Genomic DNA, 12,133 nt, shown 5'->3' on the forward strand with positions numbered 1-12,133 from the left:
TTCTGGTGAAGTAATGATACAGCTATGGTGAAAAAGAAATCACACTTCGTCGGATGTAAAGGATGCTTTTCATTCAATATCTCATTCATCTCATAATTTTCACTGATGTATTTTACTTAGTGCCTTTGATTTTTCAAGGATTGGAAGTAATAGATGTTTGTGAATTTAACAATTGAAAACACAGTCTGAGATTTCTGGATAGTAAATTTATAGCAAATAGTTATGGTAAACTGATGGTATTAAAAAGTATAATATGCATAATATATCATAATATCTGGAGAGTTCTGAAGCTTATTGAATGTCATTTATTGTGCACAAATCAAACTAAAAATGTGAACTATATCAGTGTTGTTATTAAAAACAGTATAACCATTCATTTATCAGTACAATGTCCTTAATTCTACTGAAGAATGAAATCTGTGAAGATTAAAATGCTTTAAATTATGTAAATACCAAATGTCTCAGACTACATCTATAGTTCAGTTTAATCCAGTTCAGCTGAGTTTTATTTGTATGGTGCTTTTATGACTCACTGTCCCAAAGCAGCCTTTCTACAAACATGTATGTGTGTACAGAGGAGATCTGGACAGATAGGAGGAGTCTCTGAGGGAGGCGGAGCTGATAGATGGTGGGCAGGCAGTGTTGTCATGGCAATGCCCCTCCCTCCTCCAGACTGGTTAGTCTGGACGCAGCCAGTGCTCCAGCAGTATGTGTGTGTTTGTGACTGTGTGAGAAGGAGCTGAGTTCCGGAGCTCTAGTGTGTGTTTTACTTCGACAACATCAGGGCTGATTATACACTCCGCAGGTTTAAATGCAGCGCTTCACCTCCTTAGAGGAGACTAAAGTGGGAGCAGGTAAGAATCTGAAGATTATAATACTTTACTGCTTTATGCTAGTACTCTATACTGTCTTGTAATAATACTCTACAATACTTTCAAATAAAAGTCTATTGTTTTATAATAAAACTCTATACTTCCCATAAATAATTACTGCTTTATAACAATACTCTATACTGCCCATAATAAATACTATACTGCCCATAAATATTACTCTGCTGCCTTATAATAATACTCTACTGCTTTATAATGTTACTCTATACTGCCCATAAATAATACTCTGCTGCCTTATAATAATACTCTACTGATTTATAATGTTACTCTATACTGCCCACAATTAATACCATACTGCCCATAAATAATACACTACTACTTTATAATAATACTCTACTGCTTTGTAATAATACTTTAGAATATCCACAAACAATACTCTACAATGCCTTCAAACGATATTGTATTGCTTTTTAATAATTCTATTTACTGCCTTCAAATAATACTCTACTGCTTTGTAATAATACTACATATGGTCCACAAATAATACTCTATGCCGGCTTTTAATTAAACTCTAATGCTGCATAATAATACTCTGTGCTGTCTTCTGATAATATTATACTTCTTTGTAATAATATTCTTTATTGTTCACAAATAATACTCTACTGCTTTATAATAATACTCTAAATGTAAAAAAAGCAGTAGAGTATTTGTATAGTTATTGTAAGTATATGTATACAGTATATGGCTTTATAATTATACTCTATGCTACTTTGTAATAACCCACTCTACTGTCATACAATCTCTATACTGTATTGTCTTATAATAATACTCCATACCCCCTCATTATATTACTTTGTAGATGTCATTATATTGTCATTTTATGTTACTCCTGTGTACAGAACATTACATGTGGTGTGCTCATTTATCTTTCCTGGGTACATTTAGATAGACACTGACTACAGTAATACTGGCTAAACAACCTTTTTTTGAGTGTCACGTCAGCATCAGCATCAGGGCTTGTGCTGCTGTATTCGTGCAGATGAAAATAGATGAGTGTGTTTACACTTCATGGAAATGTATTATTGCTCAACAGGTGTCTTTAATGGCGTGCTGGGCACCAATCGGGGCCTGATTCTGGTACATTGTTAACATAAGATAATTGAAAAGTGTTGTATTACACTGAACAAACAGCGGTTTGGTGTTTGCTTTAACTTGAATTCAATGTTGGTGTTGCAATGTAATGCAAGAAACCAGACATGTGATGTGAATTTGGGTTCTTTATTATGCAACTGTTTGTGCATTTGAGCATTTGAGTTTGGTTTGTTTGTCTTCACAACAGCTTGCCAATTTGGATACTAATTGCTTTGATATTATTTTAGAGAGAAATAGCAAATGAGTACAACTTTACAACAAGTTTTCTTTGCCAGACTTACACTGTGTTATAGAATAGAACACTGTAGATGGTTGAAGGTGAAAAGAAAACATTTAGGATTTTGGTTCAATACAGTTTAACTCTGTCATTTGTCAAAGACTCAGGTTATCTGGGTTAAACAGACTTTCTTTACCTACTGTTAGTCAGTGGGTTAGATGTATTGCAATACCTTGTAGAAAAATACACAGTCAATGCAAAAGTGTGGTCCAATGACACGTTTTGTTGATTTTGTAAGTGAAAATAAGTGAAAACACATCTTCTACAGAGAACACACTTCTGCACATTTCAATGCAAAATCACTGTTTTTAATTATTTTTATTTATTTATTTATTTATTGCTGAATTAACATACTGGATAACAGAAAAAGATCAAATTTGAACTGTGCAAAAGTTAGGGCATGTAGTCTTTTATGCTATTTGCATAGGGTAAAATAGGAAATAATCTATATTTTGCACTAAAAATAACATAATAAAATAATAAATAATATTTAGGTGTGTATTCTGAAGTGGATTTATTGTGGGATGGCTCATTTTCACTTATTAAAAAGGACAAAATATATAATTTGAGGTTGGGTGTCCAAATGTTTCCATACAGATGTATATCACTGCTGTTGAAAGAAAACCTTGTTTCTCTATTTTTGACACAATGTCTTTTGCTCTTTACGTTGTGCGTAAATTTAATGAAGAATGGACCAAAGCAAATGGCCCAGAATAACTTGGAAAAAGGTCTGGGTCCATTGATTTACATTAAAAGTAAAGTAGGTTTTCCCTTCTCCTGTAAAGCTATTATTTTGGACATATGAGGTTTTCCTCCAACAACAGCAGTATATAACTAAATAAACCAAGACGGGTTTTCTTCACTAGGCCGACCAATAGAAGACACTGTTTAAAGTTAACTTAGAGCTCAAAGGTTTAAAACGAAAGGTTATAGTGTAACTGTAAGGTTTTTAAATGGGGGGTGGTGTTGGGATAATGCAGAGAAGCCCACCAAAGAGGGGCTTTGCTGTCTAATTATAACGGCATGCTGGAAAGTGCTGATATAATGAGAGATTATGTAATGAGCTTTTCCAGGCCTAATCCTGCGTGTGGTTGGGCCTGGATTTGGCTTCAACTACATCGGGTGCTTGGCACAATGAAAATGAGCTACTTACCTTCACTAACCTGCTTCGTCTTACATTCTGTAACAGACGAAATGACAGGTTTCTGATTAAGTATAGAGCAAAGTGTTTAATGAATTGTTTAACAGATTCCCTGTAGAGAAATGCACAGATTTCATTACAGTGGTGATAGGAACCAGGGCTCATAATGATTGCCATGCAAATATAATAATTTTATTTACTGCCTGAAACCACCAGTGAGCCTACATGAGTTTTTATATGTAATGTTGATGATGATAGAATTGTGATTTGTCTGGAAAAACAGTTTTCTTTGGGGACTATTTTGCCTTATAGAACGCAGCATGTATCTCTCCCCCATGAGAGAGGTTTTTATAGACTTTCTACAGTGATTTTATAGATTTTCTGAACAGATTTGAACAGACTTTCCATAAGTTTTTCTATGGATGTTTCAATAGACTTCCAATGAATATTTCTATAGACCTTCTATACTTATTGTGTCACTGTGTGAGTTTTTAGATTTTATGTAAATGTTATCTTTCTCTAAATGTTTTCTATCGACTTTCTACAGAGGTTTCTACAAACTTTGTATATATATTTTTATTGACTTTTTGTAAAGGTTTCTGCAAACTTTCTATAGATGTTCTTGACAGAAACGCTGTAGCAATTTCTCTAGACTGTCTGTAAATGGCTTTCTGTAGAGATTTCTATAGACATTCTACATATGTTACTTTAAGTTTTGACCACGCAGGACAGTTTGACATGATAAACGGCTGTGATGACACTGAGAGCTGTCCAGATATCTCTGTGCTTCATACGGTCATTCACCGCAGGTGGATTTTAAAAATATGTTTTAGGTCAAAACTTTGCCTCAAAACTATCATCTCAGGCATCTGGCAGCGTACTCACAAGCACTTTATGTAATAACTTTCAGAGACATTACATACTTCAGACTTTTGGTTCCTATCAACACCACTGCTAAGAGTTCTGAGTACATTTCTCTAGAATGGAACATTTCACATCTAGCATTTAGCTTTCAATGACGTTGTTTGCATCTGAACCATTTAATTATGTAGAAATCTGGAAAAGTTGGTGGGAAGTGGGAAGATTATTTGATTAGGTCTAATTGCACTGAAACAAATGCATTGCAAAGGCAGCAACTGCTTCCTTTTAGCAATCATTGTATTTATTGTATGTGTTATATATGTGTGGATCAATGCACACAACTGATTTCATTCAATTCAAAGCATTATTATTTTCCAAAGTTCTTGAATGTTCTAATCTGAAAAGGGATGAAAGTTCCCTTTTGAGTTTTGTACCATTCCAGCCAACAGGAGGATCATGAAGCTTTACCTGAGATTATCTGGGCCTAAAACAGTGACCTAAATCACTTCGTCATGCTTTATTTTATAATCTGACAAAGTTTCATTATTGATTTGCTAGCGAGAGACATCTGTGTTTGGGATTAGTATTTTTTTATCACTTTACTGTATTTTAAAGGTCAGTTAGACTTTGAATGGGATGTCCTCAGGAATCTGGCTTCATCTGGCATCATGATTACTTGTTCTAAATGTTTCTTTTTATATAATCCATTGTGTTATACAGAATGCACAGCACCATCCTACATACCATGAAGTACCATATACTTTATCTTTGTCTCCACTCACTATCCACTTTATGAGCTCAATGTATCTTATAGGTTCACTATACAGGAGTAGAGCTACAGACTGTAGCTCATTTATTGCTGCCCAATTTATCTGTTTCCTCTACTGCATCCGTCACTGGTCAGTTTCTGACCGCAGAACTTCTGTTGACCAGATATTATTTGGGTGGTGGATCTTTCTCAGCACTGCAGTGACCCTGACATGGTGTGTGGTGCTGTGTGTAACAAATGAGGGCAAGAATGACATTTTATTCACTTTTTATTCAGTTAACACATTTAAATCAAGTAAATTCAAAGCACAACTTTGAATTCAAGACGTTAATTTATTGGGAGCAAAACTGCATTTTTTAACCTAATTTGATCATAAGCCTTGCTGAACCACTGCTAGCACACACAAAGTCTAATATGTGTAATGATGTCCAGAATGCAGGCGTGTCTACATGTCAACATGCTGGTAAAAATCATTTAGATGCTAAGAAAACAGATAGTCGTGGAAAGAGTGAGTTATCTGTCAACAGACAGGCAGAGACAGATGTTGACACCATAAAACATCAGACAACAAGAGTTTATTATAGATCGTTTACTGGAAACAGAGGTTTCTACAGACTGTCTATCGATGTTGTTATAGATTTTCTGTGGAAGGTTTTATTGGCATTCTATGGAGATTTTTATAAACTTTCAACATTGATTTCATAGACTTTCTGCACAGATTTGAAAGGTTTTTAAAGGTTTTTCTATATAAGTTTCTTTAGACTTTCTATTAAAGTTGCTGTAGATTTTCTCTAGAAGTTTCATTAGCCTTAGCCTACGTAAATGTTTATACAGGCTTTCTACACAGGTTTCTATAGACTTCCCATGAAGGTTTTCCATATAGGTTTCTAAACACTTTCTATAACAGTTTCTATAGATTGTCTGTAAATGTTTCCAGAGGCTTTCTGTACAGATTTCAATAGACTTTCTATTAATGTTTCTATTTACTTTACAGCTTTTTAAATACTTCCTAAGGAGGTTTCTATAGACCTTTTATTGCTTTTCTAAAGAGGTTCCCATAGACTTTCTATAGAGGTTACTTTGCATATATCATTTAATTGACTTTTTTATGACTTTCTATAGATGTTTCCTACAGATATCCTATTGTGGTTGCTCTAGACTTTTTATATATTGCTGCTGTTGGAATAAAACCTTGTCTCTCCATTTTTGTAATTTTTCAGTTTTTGACATTATTTGAAAGTCAGGCAAATTGGACATGCTAAATTGCCCCTAGGTGTGAGTGTGTGAGTGGCTGTCTGCACCTGTCTGTCTGCCCTGAGATGGACTGGCGACCTGTCTAGGGTGTATCCTGCCTTCCGCCCGATTACTGCTGGGATAGGCTCCAGCATCCCCCCGCGACCCTGAGGGAGAAGCAGCTTAGAATATGTGTGTGTGTGTGTGTGTGTGTGTGTGTGTGTGTGTGTGTGTGTGTGTGTGTGTATGTGTGTATGTGTGTCGCCTTTTACATTGTGTGTACATTTCCTGATGAATGGACCAAAAGTAATGTCCCAACATTTCTTGGAAGAAAGTCTGGTTCCATTGACTTACATTAAAAGTAAAGTAGTTTTTCCACTTTGGAGATACAAAGTTTTGTTTAGCAATATGTTTCTATAGGTTTTTATTTTGTAAAACACAGTTTGACATTACAGGTGGCTGTGATGATATTGAGGAATGTCTTAATATCCCTTACAAGTGTGTTTAACTCGGTCTTAGGTCATGAATGCTGTTCTGAAACATGTTTTCAGAAGCCTTAACAGCCACAGCTCAGAGGTTTAGAGCAAGACTGCTCACCAGACTGCTAAGACAGAAAAGCTATGCTAAAATTGTACTTTTTAAAATTTTTTTTTAATTTCAAAAGCTTTAATAACTAAAAGCATTTCCAGGATGTTCCATTGCTTTGCAGTGCTGCACTCAGTCAGCCACTGTTCAGCTCTGTGAGCACTTGGTGTTTCCTCAGTGAGATTTCAATGAGAAGGAGCTGCTCTGTTTGCGCCAGTTAAGCACAGTACCTCTAGAAAAGCCTTTAGCAACCTGCACTCACTGTGCAAAGTCCATTAAAACAGCTTACTTGTAAAGTTATGATGGTTGTAAGCCTACAGTGTGTTAAAGGAATCTTTTCAACTGGTTGCTTATTGGACGGGATAATAAAAACTGCCACTATCTTCATAGCCCATTTTCATTGGTTTCAGTCACCTCAGATGTTGGATGCATCTGAAAGGAGGCCTGTAATGCATGACAGTGAAAGTAAATTTGCACAAAGAGATTTCTTGGAAAATCACGGGATACAAGCATATGTGTGGCTGACACTCCAAGTGATAAAAATGTTCACGTTCTAGAAGATTGTGAAGTCAACAGATTTCGGACAATGGAAGAAATTGCACTTTACTACTGCTAATACTAAAAGGGTGAACAATGATCTTACAATCACTATTCCTTACTTTGGAGCACTATAGAACATTATTATAGGGAACAGAAATGGACTCTAATCAATTTCCTTACATTCGAAAATCAAGACCACTACATCGTTACTGTCATGCAAATTATGACATTCATTATTTTTTTTACAGAACTTGAAAGTTCCAGTTAGACTTTGCATTGTGTTTAAAATTTATGCCAAACAGAAATGGTCCAAAATTTACTTTAAAGAATCATGTTACATTATTATTGCTATCAACAAAAAGTCATGTTACTATGAAAAAGTCCCTAATCGCTATTTGTGGCATGCGCTCCACCCCGTCCACACTCATGGCTCCCTGCCATCCTTGCCAAGGTTCGTCACTGCTGGATGTTCGGTCCCCACCTTCCTGCCAGCTCTGCGGCCATCACCGTCTGGGCCCGCAGGCCAGGCACATGCCACACTATTCCTTACACTGGAAAATCAGGAGCACTACAGAGAAAACTACTGTAGGGATTGAAATAGTCCACATTCTCTGTACCCTATGTTGGAAAACCAGAAGCACCACATATAATATTATAGGGAACGGAAATAGTCCCTATTCATTATATCCTACATTGGAAAACCAGGAGCACTGCATAGAAATATAGCACTACATAGGAACCAAAATTGTTCCCATCCACTCTACCCTACATTGGTAGCACCACATAGAATATTATAGGGAACAGAAATGGTCCCTATTAATTATACTCTACATTGTAAATCCAGGAATGCTATATAGAACACTATTACAGAGAACAGAAATGGTCCCTAATCACTATTCCTTATATTGGAAAACAAGAAGCACTATAGAGAACCCTATTATAGGGAACAGAAATAGTCCCGATTTACTGTTACCTATATTTATAAATCCAGGGGAACTATACAGAACACTGTTATAGAGAACAGAAATGGTTCCGAGTCACTACTCCCTACATTGGAAACCCAAGAGCACTATAATAAACACAATTACAGGGGACGGAAAATGGTCCTAATCATTATTCCCTACTTGGGAAAAACAGGAAAAATAGATCACTGTTATACACTAAACATTTCACACTCAGCGCTTTATCAGCTGTACTGGAACACACTGCAATGACGGTAAACCAGTTAATGAAGTCACAGATAGGATTTATGGCTTGTTTCCTCACTGCCTTTAATCTCTTCACTGCTAGTCTTTCTACTGGACTCACTTGAGCAGACAACGGGCTGCAAGTGTGTTTGAGTGTGCGCCCATGCTGGAAATGGGAAGTGACAGGAAGTTAAACACTTTAGTGCGGCTTTTATGTCACTGTGGACGTCAGCTATTAATCTAGTTTATAGTGTAAGTCATTATAATGATGATACATTACACCATGAAACCAGAATCAACCTACAAGTGAAGTACTAAATGGATGAATAAACAAGAAAGTAGTTTGCTCGTTCTTTAGATAATTGTATAGCAAATTAAACGTATCCCCGCATATGAAACATTATGTAAGCATATTTTGCATTCTTAACTGCTTTATGCAACACAAAATTTTGAAGAAGCTTGTCAGCAGCTACATCTTCCACTCAGTGTTCTTTTATATAAACACACCCATCAAATTCCATCGCCACTTACTCAGCTACTCAGAGCTATTGTGAAACCACTTCATTTTGGCCTCCACCTTTTTCATTACCTGCGGGGCACAGAAAAGGAAGTAGAGCTCCAGATGACTTCTCATTTTTCATCCATCTTCTTCTTAATACATTCATACATTCATTCTCAATACACAAATCTAAAGCTTTCAGTAACACTTTCTGTCAACTTGCAGTCGTAAACTGTTATAAATGTGCTTATAACGCTTTGTAACTTGGAAGCAATGCTTTGTTGTCATACATATAAAGTCCAATAATGCCTTGTGAGCATACATATGTGTATATATAGTATCTAATAATGTACTATTGAAGCACAAGCGTCACTATCCATAACAATGCCTTTTAATCAGATCATGACCTGTACATAATTATAAAGCATCCATAACACTTATTAACAATTATATATAAAAAAACATTATAAACAAATACTATTAGTGAGTGCTTTAGGTACAGTGTTTGATATTGTAGGTTATTCGTATTTGGCTGTTTAATGTAACATGTAGTGTTTATGTGTCTATCAGTGTGCACGCCACAATATTCTGTGTATCTCTTATTACTGCAGTATCAGTTGGGCTTCCTGCCCTGAAAGGTTTAGGTACCATTTTTGTATTTTGGTCATATTTGGACATTATAGAATAAATGTTCAAAATAAATAATTGTGTCTGTGATTTTGAAAACAGTTTGGAATGAAATGTTTCCAAAAATGAGTTAATATTACCTTATAATTATTTATTTATATAAAAAATACCATCAAATATCAATCACTTTGCGTGAAGCGTTCAGTGCTGGCTTCTTAAGTGTTTATAATGTTTTTATAATTGTTTATGCATGATATAGGTGCTTTATAATTATATACAGGCCATTATCCATTTACAGGGATTCATAACAGACAGTGTGACACTTGTGTTACTACATATTCAAGTCATCAAAGTCATATGTTTACAAAGCACTATTACCAAGTTACAAAGAGATAGAAGTGCATTTATGATGGGTTATGAATATGGGCCTAAAGTGTTACCAAACTTTCTTTCACTGGTCAGTACTCCTGACCACATTCAGCTTACTTTTGCTAGATCACTAGCTTAGCAACTAAACTACAGACTGAAACTTTCAAAACTTTCAAAAGTCAGAAACAAAGAACACAACACGACACGTTTACTGATATCTCATTTGACCTGTGAGTAGAGAAAGTGCAAATTCCAAATGTTCTGTTCATACCACATTTGGCTTTCTATGTAGATTTTACAATCTATTATGATAGGAGATATTATTTGAATTAAAATCAACTGTACATTTAGCTCATTATGCAACTTCAAGTAATTATATAACAACGTAACAACATTTAACCCCTCCACATGTGGGTCACATTCAATTCCACACTCTCAGATCTGCGGAATGTACACTTCAGTTTTATAGTAGCTACTGAATAACTGAATAATAAGACTGTGGTTTATGGGGTTAATCCCTTTTGGAAGTCCAATTACTTTTTATTTGTTTTTATGTCAAAAAATGCATCAAATATATAAAGGATGGCTTTTCTCTGTATAAGCAAGACTCCACACACAACAATAACTTCAATAAATTTAAATCAAGACAAAAAGCAAGATATATAATTATAAAACACTGATGGTGTACAATCACGCCATTAGTTTTCAGCACTCCAGGACATCATGCTGTATCTGATATCTGGTCAGCTTCTCTCAGAGCCAGCACACTACACCTTGCCTGTGTGTGAGGTGTGAGTTTGAGGGTAGTGTTGCAATGGGAGGTGATGGAGCTGAAAGCTGATCGGTGTAAACTCACCTGTGCAGGTGCTCTACCTGTGGGAGCTTTAGAGCCGCTACATTGTTGGAGGCCAGGTGGGAGCAGCTTAATTACGAGTCAATTTCTGTAGCAGTCGGACGGCATAGTGTTTGTATCAGGTAGCACAGAGAGCGTGAATTAGTCATGAGCTGAGTTCCTGTAAGCATTTATACAGTTATACAGTTACAGGTTTGAGGTCAGCTAGCTTAATAATACAGGGAGATTCACTTGAAAGAGGCCCCAAATATTCTGTAGTAACTCTCGGTAGGATGAAGCAATCTGAACGAAACAAAGTGCAATGTGGTCCTCGGTGTATGGAGCTTCAAACAAGCCAGGATGCCCCTGCATTGGAGCGATGAGGTAGGTGCCGGACAGCCGTCACAACGTTTAACCTCCATTTGCAACTGCAAGAATATGGAGCGCTGCACCAAAATATCCATCCATCCATCCATCCATTTTCTAAGCCGCTTCTCCATCAGGGTCGTGGGGCACCAAAATATGTCTAGCAGAAAACAGAGATCTCTTCCAGCATTGCATGTAATGCAGTTGATTATGTCAAGGCATGTAACATATTTTTTTGGTTCAGAAGCTTCATCCTAATGGGAGTTACAAGAGAATAATTGGAGCCTCTTTCAAGTGAATCTCTCTGTAGTAATGAGCTCTTTTAATAGTAATAACTTATAAAAATAATATCTTTATCCACAACAGAAAATTGTAAACCTACAACGATTTCTCTGGCATTAAGTGTAAAAAACAGTACATAACTTTAGAATAAACACAAATGAACATGAATTGTGTGGATTTGCTCAATTCCTTCAGGATGGATCGATTAGATAAAGAAGGTATTGGACAGTAGCTGTTGATACTGGACTTGCTCAAGGAGAGTTTTAACACTGGTTAAGCTGACACAATCACACCCATACTAACACAATGGATTGTTTACTTATTTATCTTTTTATTTATTCTAACGTTAATGTAACAAACATTTCCTTCTTATAATTTTTGTTAAATCTCTAATACTTTTGCACAGTACAGTATACGCTACCACTTCTACCACGTCTAATAAAGCAGCTAAATGTTCTACAGTGTGTTTGTAAATAAAACAATAAACAATTGTAAATAACAACATATTATCACTGCTGGAACAAAACCTTGTATTTTACTTTTCGTCAGTTCATCAGAATTTTGCTCTTTATGTTCACTGAAA

At 35.8% G+C, this 12,133-nt stretch overlaps 1 protein-coding gene across 1 annotated transcript in view; it reads left to right on the top strand.

Annotated features, from left to right (window-relative positions):
• The first annotated feature begins 696 nt into the window (after nucleotides 1-696).
• The window catches only part of prlra (prolactin receptor a), a 38,339-nt gene continuing 26,902 nt past the window's right edge, over nucleotides 697-12,133 (top strand). Inside the window, exon 1 of the mRNA XM_017715873.2 lies at nucleotides 697-854. The gene's annotated coding sequence lies outside the window, so the exon portion shown is untranslated. The remainder of the gene's footprint in view (nucleotides 855-12,133) is intronic.

This window comes from Pygocentrus nattereri, chromosome 16 (assembly GCF_015220715.1).
Source record: "Pygocentrus nattereri isolate fPygNat1 chromosome 16, fPygNat1.pri, whole genome shotgun sequence".
NCBI lineage: Eukaryota > Metazoa > Chordata > Actinopteri > Characiformes > Serrasalmidae > Pygocentrus > Pygocentrus nattereri.